Source organism: Triturus cristatus, chromosome 12, assembly GCF_964204655.1.
Source record: "Triturus cristatus chromosome 12, aTriCri1.1, whole genome shotgun sequence".
In the NCBI taxonomy this organism is placed as follows: Eukaryota; Metazoa; Chordata; class Amphibia; order Caudata; family Salamandridae; genus Triturus; species Triturus cristatus.
The window spans coordinates 184,333,299-184,355,932 of record NC_140595.1 but is presented as its reverse complement, the minus strand read 5'-3'; positions in this window follow the sequence as shown (position 1 = coordinate 184,355,932).

The following is a 22,634-nucleotide window of genomic DNA, read 5'->3' as shown; positions in this document are numbered from 1 at the left end:
TGTGCCGTTTTCAAATGTTGCGTCTTTGAACTAAAATTCACATTTGTACGTGGATAATCACTTTTAGAGATAAAATGAGATGTTTTAAGTGATTTTCATGCTTCCAGGGGCCCTGAACGCAAAATTTGTGGAATGGGTAAACGTGAATCAAAATGGCCAATTTACTCACTCTGAGGCCTTAAAAAGTGTTTCTCCACCACGGGAAGTGAATTAAATAACATTTTTAGGCCTTTATTGTTCAATCAAAAATGCCCAATTTTTGACAAAAGAGATAACCACCCCCCTTACGACATGCTTCAGAAACTAAAAAAATGGTCCGTTTTCAAATGTTGCGTCTTTGAACTAAAATTCACATTTGTACGTGGATAATCACTTTTAGAGACAAAATGAGATGTTTAAAGTGATTTTCATGCTTCCAGGGGCCCTGAACGCAAGATTTCTGGAATGGGTAAACGTGAATGAAAATGGCCAATTTACTCACTCTGAGGCCTTAAAAAGTGTTTCTCCACCACAGGAAGTGAATTAAATTACATTTTTAGGCCTTTATTGTTCAATCAAAAATGCCCAATTTTTGACAAAAGAGATAACCACCCCCCCTTACGACATGCTTCAGAAACTAAAAAAATGGTCCGTTTTCAAATGTTGCGTCTTTGAACTAAAATTCACATTTGTACGTGGATAATCACTTTTAGAGATAAAATGAGATGTTTAAAGTGATTTTCATGCTTCCAGGGGATATGAATGCAAAATTTGTGGAATGGGTAAACGTGAATGAAAAGGGCCAATTTACTCACTCTGAGGCCTTAAAAAGTGTTTCTCCACCACGGGAAGTGAAATAAATAACATTTGGAGGCCTTTATTGTTCAATCAAAAATGCCTGATTTTTGACAAAAGAGATAACCACCCCCCCTTACGACATGCTCCAGAAACTAAAAAAATGTGCCGTTTTCAAATGTTGCGTCATTGAACTAAAATTCACATTTGTACGTGGATAATCACTTTTAGAGATAAAATGAGATGTTTAAAGTGATTTTCATGCTTCCAGGGGATATGAATGCAAAATTTGTGGAATGGGTAAACGTGAATGAAAAGGGCCAATTTACTCACTCTGAGGCCTTAAAAAGTGTTTCTCCACCACGGGAAGTGAAATAAATAACATTTGGAGGCCTTTATTGTTCAATCAAAAATGCCTGATTTTTGACAAAAGAGATAACCACCCCCCCTTACGACATGCTCCAGAAACTAAAAAAATGTGCCGTTTTCAAATGTTGCGTCATTGAACTAAAATTCACATTTGTACGTGGATAATCACTTTTAGAGATCAAATGAGATGTTTAAAGTGATTTTCATGCTTCAAGGGGCCCTGAACGCAAAATTTGTGGAATGGGTAAACGTGAATGAAAATGGCCAATTTACTCACTCTGAGGCCTTAAAAAGTGTTTATCCACCACGGGAAGTGAAATAAATAACATTTGGAGGCCTTTATTGTTCAATCAAAAATGCCTGATTTTTGACGAAATAGATAACCACCCCCCCTTACGACATGCTCAAGAAACTAAAAAAATGTGCCGTTTTCAAATGTTGCGTCTTTGAACTAAAATTCACATTTGTACGTGGATAATCACTTTTAGAGATAAAATGAGATGTTTAAAGTGATTTTCATGCTTCCAGGGGCCCTGAACGCAAGATTTCTGGAATGGGTAAACGTGAATGAAAATGGCCAATTTACTCTTTCTGAGGCCTTAAAAAGTGTTTCTCCGCCACAGGAAGTGAATTAAATTACATTTTTAGGCCTTTATTGTTCAATCAAAAATGCCCAATTTTTGACAAAAGAGATAACCACCCCCCCTTACGACATGCTTCAGAAACTAAAAAAATGGTCCGTTTTCAAATGTTGCGTCTTTGAACTAAAATTCACATTTGTACGTGGATAATCACTTTTAGAGATAAAATGAGATGTTTAAAGTGATTTTCATGCTTCCAGGGGATATGAACGCAAAATTTGTGGAATGGGTAAACGTGAATGAAAAGGGCCAATTTACTCACTCTGAGGCCTTAAAAAGTGTTTCTCCACCACGTGAAGTGAAATAAATACCATTTGGAGGCCTTTATTGTTCAATCAAAAATGCCTGATTTTTGACAAAAGGGATAACCACCCCCCCTTACGACATGCTCCAGAAACTAAAAAAATGTGCCGTTTTCAAATGTTGCGTCTTTGAACTAAAATTCACATTTGTACGTGGATAATCACTTTTAGAGATCAAATGAGATGTTTAAAGTGATTTTCATGCTTCCAGGGGCCCTGAACGCAAAATTTGTGGAATGAGTAAACGTGAATGAAAAGGGCCAATTTACTCACTCTGAGGCCTTAAAAAGTGTTTCTCCACCACGGGAAGTGAATTAAATTACATTTTTAGGCCTTTATTGTTCAATCCAAAATGCCCAATTTTTGACAAAAGAGATAACCACCCCCCCTTACGACATGCTTCAGAAACTAAAAAAATGGTCCGTTTTCAAATGTTGCGTCTTTGAACTAAAATTCACATTTGTACGTGGATAATCACTTTTAGAGATAAAAAGAGATGTTTAAAGTGATTTTCATGCTTCCAGGGGATATGAACGCAAAATTTGTGGAATGGGTAAACGTGAATGAAAAGGGCCAATTTACTCACTCTGAGGCCTTAAAAAGTGTTTCTCCACCACGGGAAGTGAAATAAATAACATTTGGAGGCCTTTATTGTTCAATCAAAAATGCCTGATTTTTGACGAAATAGATAACCACCCCCCCTTACGACATGCTCAAGAAACTAAAAAAATGTGCCGTTTTCAAATGTTGCGTCTTTGAACTAAAATTCACATTTGTACGTGGATAATCACTTTTAGAGATAAAATGAGATGTTTTAAGTGATTTTCATGCTTCCAGGGGCCCTGAACGCAAAATTTGTGGAATGGGTAAACGTGAATCAAAATGGCCAATTTACTCACTCTGAGGCCTTAAAAAGTGTTTCTCCACCACGGGAAGTGAATTAAATAACATTTTTAGGCCTTTATTGTTCAATCAAAAATGCCCAATTTTTGACAAAAGAGATAACCACCCCCCCTTACGACATGCTTCAGAAACTAAAAAAATGGTCCGTTTTCAAATGTTGCGTCTTTGAACTAAAATTCACATTTGTACGTGGATAATCACTTTTAGAGACAAAATGAGATGTTTAAAGTGATTTTCATGCTTCCAGGGGCCCTGAACGCAAGATTTCTGGAATGGGTAAACGTGAATGAAAATGGCCAATTTACTCACTCTGAGGCCTTAAAAAGTGTTTCTCCACCACAGGAAGTGAATTAAATTACATTTTTAGGCCTTTATTGTTCAATCAAAAATGCCCAATTTTTGACAAAAGAGATAACCACCCCCCCTTACGACATGCTTCAGAAACTAAAAAAATGGTCCGTTTTCAAATGTTGCGTCTTTGAACTAAAATTCACATTTGTACGTGGATAATCACTTTTAGAGATAAAATGAGATGTTTAAAGTGATTTTCATGCTTCCAGGGGATATGAATGCAAAATTTGTGGAATGGGTAAACGTGAATGAAAAGGGCCAATTTACTCACTCTGAGGCCTTAAAAAGTGTTTCTCCACCACGGGAAGTGAAATAAATAACATTTGGAGGCCTTTATTGTTCAATCAAAAATGCCTGATTTTTGACAAAAGAGATAACCACCCCCCCTTACGACATGCTCCAGAAACTAAAAAAATGTGCCGTTTTCAAATGTTGCGTCATTGAACTAAAATTCACATTTGTACGTGGATAATCACTTTTAGAGATAAAATGAGATGTTTAAAGTGATTTTCATGCTTCCAGGGGATATGAATGCAAAATTTGTGGAATGGGTAAACGTGAATGAAAAGGGCCAATTTACTCACTCTGAGGCCTTAAAAAGTGTTTCTCCACCACGGGAAGTGAAATAAATAACATTTGGAGGCCTTTATTGTTCAATCAAAAATGCCTGATTTTTGACAAAAGAGATAACCACCCCCCCTTACGACATGCTCCAGAAACTAAAAAAATGTGCCGTTTTCAAATGTTGCGTCATTGAACTAAAATTCACATTTGTACGTGGATAATCACTTTTAGAGATCAAATGAGATGTTTAAAGTGATTTTCATGCTTCAAGGGGCCCTGAACGCAAAATTTGTGGAATGGGTAAACGTGAATGAAAATGGCCAATTTACTCACTCTGAGGCCTTAAAAAGTGTTTATCCACCACGGGAAGTGAAATAAATAACATTTGGAGGCCTTTATTGTTCAATCAAAAATGCCCAATTTTTGACAAAAGAGATAACCACCCCCCCTTACGACATGCTTCAGAAACTAAAAAAATGGTCTGTTTTCAAATGTTGCGTCTTTGAACTAAAATTCACATTTGTACGTGGATAATCACTTTTAGAGATAAAATGAGATGTTTAAAGTGATTTTCATGCTTCCAGGGGCCCTGAACGCAAGATTTGTGGAATGGGTAAACGTGAATGAAAATGGCCAATTTACTCACTCTAAGGCCTTAAAAAGTGTTTATCCACCTCGGGAAGTGAAATAAATAACATTTGGAGGCCTTTATTGTTCAATCAAAAATGCCAAATTTTTGACGAAAGAGATAACCACCCCCCCTTATGACATGCTTCAGAAACTAAAAAAAATGGTCCATTTTCAAATGTTGCGTCTTTGAACTAAAATTCACATTTGTACGTGGATAATCACTTTTAGAGATAAAAAGAGATGTTTAAAGTGATTTTCATGCTTCCAGGGGATATGAACGCAAAATTTGTGGAATGGGTAAACGTGAATGAAAAGGGCCAATTTACTCACTCTGAGGCCTTAAAAAGTGTTTCTCCACCACGGGAAGTGAAATAAATAACATTTGGAGGCCTTTATTGTTCAATCAAAAATGCCTGATTTTTGACGAAATAGATAACCACCCCCCCTTACGACATGCTCAAGAAACTAAAAAAATGTGCCGTTTTCAAATGTTGCGTCTTTGAACTAAAATTCACATTTGTACGTGGATAATCACTTTTAGAGATAAAATGAGATGTTTAAAGTGATTTTCATGCTTCCAGGGGCCCTGAACGCAAAATTTGTGGAATGGGTAAACGTGAATCAAAATGGCCAATTTACTCACTCTGAGGCCTTAAAAAGTGTTTCTCCACCACGGGAAGTGAATTAAATAACATTTTTAGGCCTTTATTGTTCAATCAAAAATGCCCAATTTTTGACAAAAGAGATAACCACCCCCCTTACGACATGCTTCAGAAACTAAAAAAATGTTCCGTTTTCAAATGTTGCGTCTTTGAACTAAAATTCACATTTGTACGTGGATAATCACTTTTAGAGACAAAATGAGATGTTTAAAGTGATTTTCATGCTTCCAGGGGCCCTGAACGCAAGATTTCTGGAATGGGTAAACGTGAATGAAAATGGCCAATTTACTCACTCTGAGGCCTTAAAAAGTGTTTCTCCACCACAGGAAGTGAATTAAATTACATTTTTAGGCCTTTATTGTTCAATCAAAAATGCCCAATTTTTGACAAAAGAGATAACCACCCCCCCTTACGACATGCTTCAGAAACTAAAAAAATGGTCCGTTTTCAAATGTTGCGTCTTTGAACTAAAATTCACATTTGTACGTGGATAATCACTTTTAGAGATAAAATGAGATGTTTAAAGTGATTTTCATGCTTCCAGGGGCCCTGAACGCAAGATTTGTGGAATGGGTAAACGTGAATGAAAATGGCCAATTTACTCACTCTAAGGCCTTAAAAAGTGTTTATCCACCTCGGGAAGTGAAATAAATAACATTTGGAGGCCTTTATTGTTCAATCAAAAATGCCAAATTTTTGACGAAAGAGATAACCACCCCCCCTTATGACATGCTTCAGAAACTAAAAAAAATGGTCCGTTTTCAAATGTTGCGTCTTTGAACTAAAATTCACATTTGTACGTGGATAATCACTTTTAGAGATAAAATGAGATGTTTAAAGTGATTTTCATGCTTCCAGGGGATATGAACGCAAAATTTGTGGAATGGGTAAACGTGAATGAAAAGGGCCAATTTACTCACTCTGAGGCCTTAAAAAGTGTTTCGCCACCACGGGAAGTGAAATAAATAACATTTGGAGGCCTTTATTGTTCAATCAAAAATGCCTGATTTTTGACGAAATAGATAACCACCCCCCCTTACGACATGCTCAAGAAACTAAAAAAATGTGCCGTTTTCAAATGTTGCGTCTTTGAACTAAAATTCACATTTGTACGTGGATAATCACTTTTAGAGATAAAATGAGATGTTTAAAGTGATTTTCATGCTTCCAGGGGCCCTGAACGCAAGATTTCTGGAATGGGTAAACGTGAATGAAAATGGCCAATTTACTCTTTCTGAGGCCTTAAAAAGTGTTTCTCCGCCACAGGAAGTGAATTAAATTACATTTTTAGGCCTTTATTGTTCAATCAAAAATGCCCAATTTTTGACAAAAGAGATAACCACCCCCCCTTACGACATGCTTCAGAAACTAAAAAAATGGTCCGTTTTCAAATGTTGCGTCTTTGAACTAAAATTCACATTTGTACGTGGATAATCACTTTTAGAGATAAAATGAGATGTTTAAAGTGATTTTCATGCTTCCAGGGGATATGAACGCAAAATTTGTGGAATGGGTAAACGTGAATGAAAAGGGCCAATTTACTCACTCTGAGGCCTTAAAAAGTGTTTCTCCACCACGTGAAGTGAAATAAATACCATTTGGAGGCCTTTATTGTTCAATCAAAAATGCCTGATTTTTGACAAAAGGGATAACCACCCCCCCTTACGACATGCTCCAGAAACTAAAAAAATGTGCCGTTTTCAAATGTTGCGTCTTTGAACTAAAATTCACATTTGTACGTGGATAATCACTTTTAGAGATCAAATGAGATGTTTAAAGTGATTTTCATGCTTCCAGGGGCCCTGAACGCAAAATTTGTGGAATGAGTAAACGTGAATGAAAAGGGCCAATTTACTCACTCTGAGGCCTTAAAAAGTGTTTCTCCACCACGGGAAGTGAATTAAATTACATTTTTAGGCCTTTATTGTTCAATCCAAAATGCCCAATTTTTGACAAAAGAGATAACCACCCCCCCTTACGACATGCTTCAGAAACTAAAAAAATGGTCCGTTTTCAAATGTTGCGTCTTTGAACTAAAATTCACATTTGTACGTGGATAATCACTTTTAGAGATAAAAAGAGATGTTTAAAGTGATTTTCATGCTTCCAGGGGATATGAACGCAAAATTTGTGGAATGGGTAAACGTGAATGAAAAGGGCCAATTTACTCACTCTGAGGCCTTAAAAAGTGTTTCTCCACCACGGGAAGTGAAATAAATAACATTTGGAGGCCTTTATTGTTCAATCAAAAATGCCTGATTTTTGACGAAATAGATAACCACCCCCCCTTACGACATGCTCAAGAAACTAAAAAAATGTGCCGTTTTCAAATGTTGCGTCTTTGAACTAAAATTCACATTTGTACGTGGATAATCACTTTTAGAGATAAAATGAGATGTTTTAAGTGATTTTCATGCTTCCAGGGGCCCTGAACGCAAAATTTGTGGAATGGGTAAACGTGAATCAAAATGGCCAATTTACTCACTCTGAGGCCTTAAAAAGTGTTTCTCCACCACGGGAAGTGAATTAAATAACATTTTTAGGCCTTTATTGTTCAATCAAAAATGCCCAATTTTTGACAAAAGAGATAACCACCCCCCTTACGACATGCTTCAGAAACTAAAAAAATGGTCCGTTTTCAAATGTTGCGTCTTTGAACTAAAATTCACATTTGTACGTGGATAATCACTTTTAGAGACAAAATGAGATGTTTAAAGTGATTTTCATGCTTCCAGGGGCCCTGAACGCAAGATTTCTGGAATGGGTAAACGTGAATGAAAATGGCCAATTTACTCACTCTGAGGCCTTAAAAAGTGTTTCTCCACCACAGGAAGTGAATTAAATTACATTTTTAGGCCTTTATTGTTCAATCAAAAATGCCCAATTTTTGACAAAAGAGATAACCACCCCCCCTTACGACATGCTTCAGAAACTAAAAAAATGGTCCGTTTTCAAATGTTGCGTCTTTGAACTAAAATTCACATTTGTACGTGGATAATCACTTTTAGAGATAAAATGAGATGTTTAAAGTGATTTTCATGCTTCCAGGGGATATGAATGCAAAATTTGTGGAATGGGTAAACGTGAATGAAAAGGGCCAATTTACTCACTCTGAGGCCTTAAAAAGTGTTTCTCCACCACGGGAAGTGAAATAAATAACATTTGGAGGCCTTTATTGTTCAATCAAAAATGCCTGATTTTTGACAAAAGAGATAACCACCCCCCCTTACGACATGCTCCAGAAACTAAAAAAATGTGCCGTTTTCAAATGTTGCGTCATTGAACTAAAATTCACATTTGTACGTGGATAATCACTTTTAGAGATAAAATGAGATGTTTAAAGTGATTTTCATGCTTCCAGGGGATATGAATGCAAAATTTGTGGAATGGGTAAACGTGAATGAAAAGGGCCAATTTACTCACTCTGAGGCCTTAAAAAGTGTTTCTCCACCACGGGAAGTGAAATAAATAACATTTGGAGGCCTTTATTGTTCAATCAAAAATGCCTGATTTTTGACAAAAGAGATAACCACCCCCCCTTACGACATGCTCCAGAAACTAAAAAAATGTGCCGTTTTCAAATGTTGCGTCATTGAACTAAAATTCACATTTGTACGTGGATAATCACTTTTAGAGATCAAATGAGATGTTTAAAGTGATTTTCATGCTTCAAGGGGCCCTGAACGCAAAATTTGTGGAATGGGTAAACGTGAATGAAAATGGCCAATTTACTCACTCTGAGGCCTTAAAAAGTGTTTATCCACCACGGGAAGTGAAATAAATAACATTTGGAGGCCTTTATTGTTCAATCAAAAATGCCTGATTTTTGACGAAATAGATAACCACCCCCCCTTACGACATGCTCAAGAAACTAAAAAAATGTGCCGTTTTCAAATGTTGCGTCTTTGAACTAAAATTCACATTTGTACGTGGATAATCACTTTTAGAGATAAAATGAGATGTTTAAAGTGATTTTCATGCTTCCAGGGGCCCTGAACGCAAGATTTCTGGAATGGGTAAACGTGAATGAAAATGGCCAATTTACTCTTTCTGAGGCCTTAAAAAGTGTTTCTCCGCCACAGGAAGTGAATTAAATTACATTTTTAGGCCTTTATTGTTCAATCAAAAATGCCCAATTTTTGACAAAAGAGATAACCACCCCCCCTTACGACATGCTTCAGAAACTAAAAAAATGGTCCGTTTTCAAATGTTGCGTCTTTGAACTAAAATTCACATTTGTACGTGGATAATCACTTTTAGAGATAAAATGAGATGTTTAAAGTGATTTTCATGCTTCCAGGGGATATGAACGCAAAATTTGTGGAATGGGTAAACGTGAATGAAAAGGGCCAATTTACTCACTCTGAGGCCTTAAAAAGTGTTTCTCCACCACGTGAAGTGAAATAAATACCATTTGGAGGCCTTTATTGTTCAATCAAAAATGCCTGATTTTTGACAAAAGGGATAACCACCCCCCCTTACGACATGCTCCAGAAACTAAAAAAATGTGCCGTTTTCAAATGTTGCGTCTTTGAACTAAAATTCACATTTGTACGTGGATAATCACTTTTAGAGATCAAATGAGATGTTTAAAGTGATTTTCATGCTTCCAGGGGCCCTGAACGCAAAATTTGTGGAATGAGTAAACGTGAATGAAAAGGGCCAATTTACTCACTCTGAGGCCTTAAAAAGTGTTTCTCCACCACGGGAAGTGAATTAAATTACATTTTTAGGCCTTTATTGTTCAATCCAAAATGCCCAATTTTTGACAAAAGAGATAACCACCCCCCCTTACGACATGCTTCAGAAACTAAAAAAATGGTCCGTTTTCAAATGTTGCGTCTTTGAACTAAAATTCACATTTGTATGTGGATAATCACTTTTAGAGATAAAAAGAGATGTTTAAAGTGATTTTCATGCTTCCAGGGGATATGAACGCAAAATTTGTGGAATGGGTAAACGTGAATGAAAAGGGCCAATTTACTCACTCTGAGGCCTTAAAAAGTGTTTCTCCACCACGGGAAGTGAAATAAATAACATTTGGAGGCCTTTATTGTTCAATCAAAAATGCCTGATTTTTGACGAAATAGATAACCACCCCCCCTTACGACATGCTCAAGAAACTAAAAAAATGTGCCGTTTTCAAATGTTGCGTCTTTGAACTAAAATTCACATTTGTACGTGGATAATCACTTTTAGAGATAAAATGAGATGTTTTAAGTGATTTTCATGCTTCCAGGGGCCCTGAACGCAAAATTTGTGGAATGGGTAAACGTGAATCAAAATGGCCAATTTACTCACTCTGAGGCCTTAAAAAGTGTTTCTCCACCACGGGAAGTGAATTAAATAACATTTTTAGGCCTTTATTGTTCAATCAAAAATGCCCAATTTTTGACAAAAGAGATAACCACCCCCCCTTACGACATGCTTCAGAAACTAAAAAAATGGTCCGTTTTCAAATGTTGCGTCTTTGAACTAAAATTCACATTTGTACGTGGATAATCACTTTTAGAGACAAAATGAGATGTTTAAAGTGATTTTCATGCTTCCAGGGGCCCTGAACGCAAGATTTCTGGAATGGGTAAACGTGAATGAAAATGGCCAATTTACTCACTCTGAGGCCTTAAAAAGTGTTTCTCCACCACAGGAAGTGAATTAAATTACATTTTTAGGCCTTTATTGTTCAATCAAAAATGCCCAATTTTTGACAAAAGAGATAACCACCCCCCCTTACGACATGCTTCAGAAACTAAAAAAATGGTCCGTTTTCAAATGTTGCGTCTTTGAACTAAAATTCACATTTGTACGTGGATAATCACTTTTAGAGATAAAATGAGATGTTTAAAGTGATTTTCATGCTTCCAGGGGATATGAATGCAAAATTTGTGGAATGGGTAAACGTGAATGAAAAGGGCCAATTTACTCACTCTGAGGCCTTAAAAAGTGTTTCTCCACCACGGGAAGTGAAATAAATAACATTTGGAGGCCTTTATTGTTCAATCAAAAATGCCTGATTTTTGACAAAAGAGATAACCACCCCCCCTTACGACATGCTCCAGAAACTAAAAAAATGTGCCGTTTTCAAATGTTGCGTCATTGAACTAAAATTCACATTTGTACGTGGATAATCACTTTTAGAGATAAAATGAGATGTTTAAAGTGATTTTCATGCTTCCAGGGGATATGAATGCAAAATTTGTGGAATGGGTAAACGTGAATGAAAAGGGCCAATTTACTCACTCTGAGGCCTTAAAAAGTGTTTCTCCACCACGGGAAGTGAAATAAATAACATTTGGAGGCCTTTATTGTTCAATCAAAAATGCCTGATTTTTGACAAAAGAGATAACCACCCCCCCTTACGACATGCTCCAGAAACTAAAAAAATGTGCCGTTTTCAAATGTTGCGTCATTGAACTAAAATTCACATTTGTACGTGGATAATCACTTTTAGAGATCAAATGAGATGTTTAAAGTGATTTTCATGCTTCAAGGGGCCCTGAACGCAAAATTTGTGGAATGGGTAAACGTGAATGAAAATGGCCAATTTACTCACTCTGAGGCCTTAAAAAGTGTTTATCCACCACGGGAAGTGAAATAAATAACATTTGGAGGCCTTTATTGTTCAATCAAAAATGCCCAATTTTTGACAAAAGAGATAACCACCCCCCCTTACGACATGCTTCAGAAACTAAAAAAATGGTCTGTTTTCAAATGTTGCGTCTTTGAACTAAAATTCACATTTGTACGTGGATAATCACTTTTAGAGATAAAATGAGATGTTTAAAGTGATTTTCATGCTTCCAGGGGCCCTGAACGCAAGATTTGTGGAATGGGTAAACGTGAATGAAAATGGCCAATTTACTCACTCTAAGGCCTTAAAAAGTGTTTATCCACCTCGGGAAGTGAAATAAATAACATTTGGAGGCCTTTATTGTTCAATCAAAAATGCCAAATTTTTGACGAAAGAGATAACCACCCCCCCTTATGACATGCTTCAGAAACTAAAAAAAATGGTCCATTTTCAAATGTTGCGTCTTTGAACTAAAATTCACATTTGTACGTGGATAATCACTTTTAGAGATAAAAAGAGATGTTTAAAGTGATTTTCATGCTTCCAGGGGATATGAACGCAAAATTTGTGGAATGGGTAAACGTGAATGAAAAGGGCCAATTTACTCACTCTGAGGCCTTAAAAAGTGTTTCTCCACCACGGGAAGTGAAATAAATAACATTTGGAGGCCTTTATTGTTCAATCAAAAATGCCTGATTTTTGACGAAATAGATAACCACCCCCCCTTACGACATGCTCAAGAAACTAAAAAAATGTGCCGTTTTCAAATGTTGCGTCTTTGAACTAAAATTCACATTTGTACGTGGATAATCACTTTTAGAGATAAAATGAGATGTTTAAAGTGATTTTCATGCTTCCAGGGGCCCTGAACGCAAAATTTGTGGAATGGGTAAACGTGAATCAAAATGGCCAATTTACTCACTCTGAGGCCTTAAAAAGTGTTTCTCCACCACGGGAAGTGAATTAAATAACATTTTTAGGCCTTTATTGTTCAATCAAAAATGCCCAATTTTTGACAAAAGAGATAACCACCCCCCTTACGACATGCTTCAGAAACTAAAAAAATGTTCCGTTTTCAAATGTTGCGTCTTTGAACTAAAATTCACATTTGTACGTGGATAATCACTTTTAGAGACAAAATGAGATGTTTAAAGTGATTTTCATGCTTCCAGGGGCCCTGAACGCAAGATTTCTGGAATGGGTAAACGTGAATGAAAATGGCCAATTTACTCACTCTGAGGCCTTAAAAAGTGTTTCTCCACCACAGGAAGTGAATTAAATTACATTTTTAGGCCTTTATTGTTCAATCAAAAATGCCCAATTTTTGACAAAAGAGATAACCACCCCCCCTTACGACATGCTTCAGAAACTAAAAAAATGGTCCGTTTTCAAATGTTGCGTCTTTGAACTAAAATTCACATTTGTACGTGGATAATCACTTTTAGAGATAAAATGAGATGTTTAAAGTGATTTTCATGCTTCCAGGGGCCCTGAACGCAAGATTTGTGGAATGGGTAAACGTGAATGAAAATGGCCAATTTACTCACTCTAAGGCCTTAAAAAGTGTTTATCCACCTCGGGAAGTGAAATAAATAACATTTGGAGGCCTTTATTGTTCAATCAAAAATGCCAAATTTTTGACGAAAGAGATAACCACCCCCCCTTATGACATGCTTCAGAAACTAAAAAAAATGGTCCGTTTTCAAATGTTGCGTCTTTGAACTAAAATTCACATTTGTACGTGGATAATCACTTTTAGAGATAAAATGAGATGTTTAAAGTGATTTTCATGCTTCCAGGGGATATGAACGCAAAATTTGTGGAATGGGTAAACGTGAATGAAAAGGGCCAATTTACTCACTCTGAGGCCTTAAAAAGTGTTTCGCCACCACGGGAAGTGAAATAAATAACATTTGGAGGCCTTTATTGTTCAATCAAAAATGCCTGATTTTTGACGAAATAGATAACCACCCCCCCTTACGACATGCTCAAGAAACTAAAAAAATGTGCCGTTTTCAAATGTTGCGTCTTTGAACTAAAATTCACATTTGTACGTGGATAATCACTTTTAGAGATAAAATGAGATGTTTAAAGTGATTTTCATGCTTCCAGGGGCCCTGAACGCAAGATTTCTGGAATGGGTAAACGTGAATGAAAATGGCCAATTTACTCTTTCTGAGGCCTTAAAAAGTGTTTCTCCGCCACAGGAAGTGAATTAAATTACATTTTTAGGCCTTTATTGTTCAATCAAAAATGCCCAATTTTTGACAAAAGAGATAACCACCCCCCCTTACGACATGCTTCAGAAACTAAAAAAATGGTCCGTTTTCAAATGTTGCATCTTTGAACTAAAATTCACATTTGTACGTGGATAATCACTTTTAGAGATAAAATGAGATGTTTAAAGTGATTTTCATGCTTCCAGGGGATATGAACGCAAAATTTGTGGAATGGGTAAACGTGAATGAAAAGGGCCAATTTACTCACTCTGAGGCCTTAAAAAGTGTTTCTCCACCACATGAAGTGAAATAAATACCATTTGGAGGCCTTTATTGTTCAATCAAAAATGCCTGATTTTTGACAAAAGGGATAACCACCCCCCCTTACGACATGCTCCAGAAACTAAAAAAATGTGCCGTTTTCAAATGTTGCGTCTTTGAACTAAAATTCACATTTGTACGTGGATAATCACTTTTAGAGATCAAATGAGATGTTTAAAGTGATTTTCATGCTTCCAGGGGCCCTGAACGCAAAATTTGTGGAATGGGTAAACGTGAATGAAAAGGGCCAATTTACTCACTCTGAGGCCTTAAAAAGTGTTTCTCCACCACGGGAAGTGAATTAAATTACATTTTTAGGCCTTTATTGTTCAATCCAAAATGCCCAATTTTTGACAAAAGAGATAACCACCCCCCCTTACGACATGCTTCAGAAACTAAAAAAATGGTCCGTTTTCAAATGTTGCGTCTTTGAACTAAAATTCACATTTGCACGTGGATAATCACTTTTAGAGATAAAATGAGATGTTTAAAGTGATTTTCATGCTTCCAGGGGCCCTGAACGCAAGATTTGTGGAATGGGTAAACGTGAATGAAAATGGCCAATTTACTCACTCTAAGGCCTTAAAAAGTGTTTATCCACCTCGGGAAGTGAAATAAATAACATTTGGAGGCCTTTATTGTTCAATCAAAAATGCCAAATTTTTGACGAAAGAGATAACCACCCCCCCTTATGACATGCTTCAGAAACTAAAAAAAATGGTCCATTTTCAAATGTTGCGTCTTTGAACTAAAATTCACATTTGTACGTGGATAATCACTTTTAGAGATAAAAAGAGATGTTTAAAGTGATTTTCATGCTTCCAGGGGATATGAACGCAAAATTTGTGGAATGGGTAAACGTGAATGAAAAGGGCCAATTTACTCACTCTGAGGCCTTAAAAAGTGTTTCTCCACCACGGGAAGTGAAATAAATAACATTTGGAGGCCTTTATTGTTCAATCAAAAATGCCTGATTTTTGACGAAATAGATAACCACCCCCCCTTACGACATGCTCAAGAAACTAAAAAAATGTGCCGTTTTCAAATGTTGCGTCTTTGAACTAAAATTCACATTTGTACGTGGATAATCACTTTTAGAGATAAAATGAGATGTTTAAAGTGATTTTCATGCTTCCAGGGGCCCTGAACGCAAAATTTGTGGAATGGGTAAACGTGAATCAAAATGGCCAATTTACTCACTCTGAGGCCTTAAAAAGTGTTTCTCCACCACGGGAAGTGAATTAAATAACATTTTTAGGCCTTTATTGTTCAATCAAAAATGCCCAATTTTTGACAAAAGAGATAACCACCCCCCTTACGACATGCTTCAGAAACTAAAAAAATGTTCCGTTTTCAAATGTTGCGTCTTTGAACTAAAATTCACATTTGTACGTGGATAATCACTTTTAGAGACAAAATGAGATGTTTAAAGTGATTTTCATGCTTCCAGGGGCCCTGAACGCAAGATTTCTGGAATGGGTAAACGTGAATGAAAATGGCCAATTTACTCACTCTGAGGCCTTAAAAAGTGTTTCTCCACCACAGGAAGTGAATTAAATTACATTTTTAGGCCTTTATTGTTCAATCAAAAATGCCCAATTTTTGACAAAAGAGATAACCACCCCCCCTTACGACATGCTTCAGAAACTAAAAAAATGGTCCGTTTTCAAATGTTGCGTCTTTGAACTAAAATTCACATTTGTACGTGGATAATCACTTTTAGAGATAAAATGAGATGTTTAAAGTGATTTTCATGCTTCCAGGGGCCCTGAACGCAAGATTTGTGGAATGGGTAAACGTGAATGAAAATGGCCAATTTACTCACTCTAAGGCCTTAAAAAGTGTTTATCCACCTCGGGAAGTGAAATAAATAACATTTGGAGGCCTTTATTGTTCAATCAAAAATGCCAAATTTTTGACGAAAGAGATAACCACCCCCCCTTATGACATGCTTCAGAAACTAAAAAAAATGGTCCATTTTCAAATGTTGCGTCTTTGAACTAAAATTCACATTTGTACGTGGATAATCACTTTTAGAGATAAAATGAGATGTTTAAAGTGATTTTCATGCTTCCAGGGGATATGAACGCAAAATTTGTGGAATGGGTAAACGTGAATGAAAAGGGCCAATTTACTCACTCTGAGGCCTTAAAAAGTGTTTCGCCACCACGGGAAGTGAAATAAATAACATTTGGAGGCCTTTATTGTTCAATCAAAAATGCCTGATTTTTGACGAAATAGATAACCACCCCCCCTTACGACATGCTCAAGAAACTAAAAAAATGTGCCGTTTTCAAATGTTGCGTCTTTGAACTAAAATTCACATTTGTACGTGGATAATCACTTTTAGAGATAAAATGAGATGTTTAAAGTGATTTTCATGCTTCCAGGGGCCCTGAACGCAAGATTTCTGGAATGGGTAAACGTGAATGAAAATGGCCAATTTACTCTTTCTGAGGCCTTAAAAAGTGTTTCTCCGCCACAGGAAGTGAATTAAATTACATTTTTAGGCCTTTATTGTTCAATCAAAAATGCCCAATTTTTGACAAAAGAGATAACCACCCCCCCTTACGACATGCTTCAGAAACTAAAAAAATGGTCCGTTTTCAAATGTTGCATCTTTGAACTAAAATTCACATTTGTACGTGGATAATCACTTTTAGAGATAAAATGAGATGTTTAAAGTGATTTTCATGCTTCCAGGGGATATGAACGCAAAATTTGTGGAATGGGTAAACGTGAATGAAAAGGGCCAATTTACTCACTCTGAGGCCTTAAAAAGTGTTTCTCCACCACATGAAGTGAAATAAATACCATTTGGAGGCCTTTATTGTTCAATCAAAAATGCCTGATTTTTGACAAAAGGGATAACCACCCCCCCTTACGACATGCTCCAGAAACTAAAAAAATGTGCCGTTTTCAAATGTTGCGTCTTTGAACTAAAATTCACATTTGTACGTGGATAATCACTTTTAGAGATCAAATGAGATGTTTAAAGTGATTTTCATGCTTCCAGGGGCCCTGAACGCAAAATTTGTGGAATGGGTAAACGTGAATGAAAAGGGCCAATTTACTCACTCTGAGGCCTTAAAAAGTGTTTCTCCACCACGGGAAGTGAATTAAATTACATTTTTAGGCCTTTATTGTTCAATCCAAAATGCCCAATTTTTGACAAAAGAGATAACCACCCCCCCTTACGACATGCTTCAGAAACTAAAAAAATGGTCCGTTTTCAAATGTTGCGTCTTTGAACTAAAATTCACATTTGCACGTGGATAATCACTTTTAGAGATAAAATGAGATGTTTAAAGTGATTTTCATGCTTCCAGGGGCCCTGAACGCAAGATTTGTGGAATGGGTAAACGTGAATGAAAATGGCCAATTTACTCACTCTAAGGCCTTAAAAAGTGTTTATCCACCTCGGGAAGTGAAATAAATAACATTTGGAGGCCTTTATTGTTCAATCAAAAATGCCAAATTTTTGACGAAAGAGATAACCACCCCCCCTTATGACATGCTTCAGAAACTAAAAAAAATGGTCCATTTTCAAATGTTGCGTCTTTGAACTAAAATTCACATTTGTACGTGGATAATCACTTTTAGAGATAAAAAGAGATGTTTAAAGTGATTTTCATGCTTCCAGGGGATATGAACGCAAAATTTGTGGAATGGGTAAACGTGAATGAAAAGGGCCAATTTACTCACTCTGAGGCCTTAAAAAGTGTTTCTCCACCACGGGAAGTGAAATAAATAACATTTGGAGGCCTTTATTGTTCAATCAAAAATGCCTGATTTTTGACGAAATAGATAACCACCCCCCCTTACGACATGCTCAAGAAACTAAAAAAATGTGCCGTTTTCAAATGTTGCGTCTTTGAACTAAAATTCACATTTGTACGTGGATAATCACTTTTAGAGATAAAATGAGATGTTTAAAGTGATTTTCATGCTTCCAGGGGCCCTGAACGCAAAATTTGTGGAATGGGTAAACGTGAATCAAAATGGCCAATTTACTCACTCTGAGGCCTTAAAAAGTGTTTCTCCACCACGGGAAGTGAATTAAATAACATTTTTAGGCCTTTATTGTTCAATCAAAAATGCCCAATTTTTGACAAAAGAGATAACCACCCCCCCTTACGACATGCTTCAGAAACTAAAAAAATGGTCCGTTTTCAAATGTTGCGTCTTTGAACTAAAATTCACATTTGTACGTGGATAATCACTTTTAGAGACAAAATGAGATGTTTAAAGTGATTTTCATGCTTCCAGGGGCCCTGAACGCAAGATTTCTGGAATGGGTAAACGTGAATGAAAATGGCCAGTTTACTCACTCTGAGGCCTTAAAAAGTGTTTCTCCACCACAGGAAGTGAATTAAATTACATTTTTAGGCCTTTATTGTTCAATCAAAAATGCCCAATTTTTGACAAAAGAGATAACCACCCCCCCTTACGACATGCTTCAGAAACTAAAAAAATGGTCCGTTTTCAAATGTTGCGTCTTTGAACTAAAATTCACATTTGTACGTGGATAATCACTTTTAGAGATAAAATGAGATGTTTAAAGTGATTTTCATGCTTCCAGGGGATATGAATGCAAAATTTGTGGAATGGGTAAACGTGAATGAAAAGGGCCAATTTACTCACTCTGAGGCCTTAAAAAGTGTTTCTCCACCACGGGAAGTGAAATAAATAACATTTGGAGGCCTTTATTGTTCAATCAAAAATGCCTGATTTTTGACAAAAGAGATAACCACCCCCCCTTACGACATGCTCCAGAAACTAAAAAAATGTGCCGTTTTCAAATGTTGCGTCATTGAACTAAAATTCACATTTGTACGTGGATAATCACTTTTAGAGATAAAATGAGATGTTTAAAGTGATTTTCATGCTTCCAGGGGATATGAATGCAAAATTTGTGGAATGGGTAAACGTGAATGAAAAGGGCCAATTTACTCACTCTGAGGCCTTAAAAAGTGTTTCTCCACCACGGGAAGTGAAATAAATAACATTTGGAGGCCTTTATTGTTCAATCAAAAATGCCTGATTTTTGACAAAAGAGATAACCACCCCCCCTTACGACATGCTCCAGAAACTAAAAAAATGTGCCGTTTTCAAATGTTGCGTCATTGAACTAAAATTCACATTTGTACGTGGATAATCACTTTTAGAGATCAAATGAGATGTTTAAAGTGATTTTAATGCTTCAAGGGGCCCTGAACGCAAAATTTGTGGAATGGGTAAACGTGAATGAAAATGGCCAATTTACTCACTCTGAGGCCTTAAAAAGTGTTTATCCACCACGGGAAGTGAAATAAATAACATTTGGAGGCCTTTATTGTTCAATCAAAAATGCCCAATTTTTGACAAAAGAGATAACCACCCCCCCTTACGACATGCTTCAGAAACTAAAAAAATGGTCTGTTTTCAAATGTTGCGTCTTTGAACTAAAATTCACATTTGTACGTGGATAATCACTTTTAGAGATAAAATGAGATGTTTAAAGGGATTTTCATGCTTCCAGGGGATATGAACGCAAAATTTGTGGAATGGGTAAACGTGAATGAAAAGGGCCAATTTACTCACTCTGAGGCCTTAAAAAGTGTTTCTCCACCACGAGAAGTGAAATAAATAAAATTTTTAGGCCTTCATTGTTCAATTAAAAATGCCCAATTTTTGACGAAAGAGATAACCACCCCCCCTTACGACATGCTTCAGAAACTAAAAAAATAGTCCGTTTTCAAATGTTGCGTCTTTGAACTAAAATTCACATTTGTACGTGGATAATCACTTTTAGAGATAAAATGAGATGTTTAAAGTGATTTTCATGCTTCCAGGGGATATGAACGCAAAATTTGTGGAATGGGTAAACGTGAATGAAAAGTGCCAATTTACTCACTCTGAGGCCTTAAAAAGTGTTTCTCCACCACGGGAAGTGAATTAAATAACATTTTTAGGCCTTTATTGTTCAATCAAAAATGCCCAATTTTTGACAAAAGAGATAACCACCTCCCCTTACGACATGCTTCAGAAACTAAAAAAATGGTCTGTTTTCAAATGTTGCGTCTTTGAACTAAAATTCACATTTGTACGTGGATAATCACTTTTAGAGATAAAATGAGATGTTTAAAGTGATTTTCATGCTTCCAGGGGCCCTGAACGCAAGATTTGTGGAATGGGTAAACGTGAATGAAAAGGGCCAATTTACTCACTCTGAGGCCTTAAAAAGTGTTTCTCCACCACGGGAAGTGAATTAAATTACATTTTTAGGCCTTTATTGTTCAATCAAAAATGCCCAATTTTTGACAAAAGAGATAACCACCCCCCCTTACGACATGCTTCAGAAACTAAAAAAATGGTCCGTTTTCAAATGTTGCGTCTTTGAACTAAAATTCACATTTGTACGTGGATAATCACTTTTAGAGATAAAATGAGATGTTTAAAGTGATTTTCATGCTTCCAGGGGCCCTGAACGCAAGATTTGTGGAATGGGTAAACGTGAATGAAAATGGCCAATTTACTCACTCTAAGGCCTTAAAAAGTGTTTATCCACCTCGGGAAGTGAAATAAATAACATTTGGAGGCCTTTATTGTTCAATCAAAAATGCCAAATTTTTGACGAAAGAGATAACCACCCCCCCTCATGACATGCTTCAGAAACTTAAAAAAATGGTCCGTTTTCAAATGTTGCGTCTTTGAACTAAAATTCCCATTTGTACGTGGATAATCACTTTTAGAGATAAAATGAGATGTTTAAAGTGATTTTCATGCTTCCAGGGGATATGAACGCAAAATTTGTGGAATGGGTAAACGTGAATGAAAAGGGCCAATTTACTCACTCTGAGGCCTTAAAAAGTGTTTCGCCACCACGGGAAGTGAAATAAATAACATTTGGAGGCCTTTATTGTTCAATCAAAAATGCCTGATTTTTGACGAAATAGATAACCACCCCCCCTTACGACATGCTCAAGAAACTAAAAAAATGTGCCGTTTTCAAATGTTGCGTCTTTGAACTAAAATTCACATTTGTACGTGGATAATCACTTTTAGAGATAAAATGAGATGTTTAAAGTGATTTTCATGCTTCCAGGGGCCCTGAACGCAAGATTTCTGGAATGGGTAAACGTGAATGAAAATGGCCAATTTACTCTTTCTGAGGCCTTAAAAAGTGTTTCTCCGCCACAGGAAGTGAATTAAATTACATTTTTAGGCCTTTATGGTTCAATCAAAAATGCCCAATTTTTGACAAAAGAGATAACCACCCCCCCTTACGACATGCTTCAGAAACTAAAAAAATGGTCCGTTTTCAAATGTTGCGTCTTTGAACTAAAATTCACATTTGTACGTGGATAATCACTTTTAGAGATAAAATGAGATGTTTAAAGTGATTTTCATGCTTCCAGGGGCCCTGAACGCAAGATTTGTGGAATGGGTAAACGTGAATGAAAATGGCCAATTTACTCACTCTAAGGCCTTAAAAAGTGTTTATCCACCTCGGGAAGTGAAATAAATAACATTTGGAGGCCTTTATTGTTCAATCAAAAATGCCAAATTTTTGACGAAAGAGATAACCACCCCCCCTTATGACATGCTTCAGAAACTAAAAAAAATGGTCCGTTTTCAAATGTTGCGTCTTTGAACTAAAATTCACATTTGTACGTGGATAATCACTTTTAGAGATAAAATGAGATGTTTAAAGTGATTTTCATGCTTCCAGGGGATATGAACGCAAAATTTGTGGAATGGGTAAACGTGAATGAAAAGGGCCAATTTACTCACTCTGAGGCCTTAAAAAGTGTTTCGCCACCACGGGAAGTGAAATAAATAACATTTGGAGGCCTTTATTGTTCAATCAAAAATGCCTGATTTTTGACGAAATAGATAACCACCCCCCCTTACGACATGCTCAAGAAACTAAAAAAATGTGCCGTTTTCAAATGTTGCGTCTTTGAACTAAAATTCACATTTGTACGTGGATAATCACTTTTAGAGATAAAATGAGATGTTTAAAGTGATTTTCATGCTTCCAGGGGCCCTGAACGCAAGATTTCTGGAATGGGTAAACGTGAATGAAAATGGCCAATTTACTCTTTCTGAGGCCTTAAAAAGTGTTTCTCCGCCACAGGAAGTGAATTAAATTACATTTTTAGGCCTTTATTGTTCAATCAAAAATGCCCAATTTTTGACAAAAGAGATAACCACCCCCCCTTACGACATGCTTCAGAAACTAAAAAAATGGTCCGTTTTCAAATGTTGCATCTTTGAACTAAAATTCACATTTGTACGTGGATAATCACTTTTAGAGATAAAATGAGATGTTTAAAGTGATT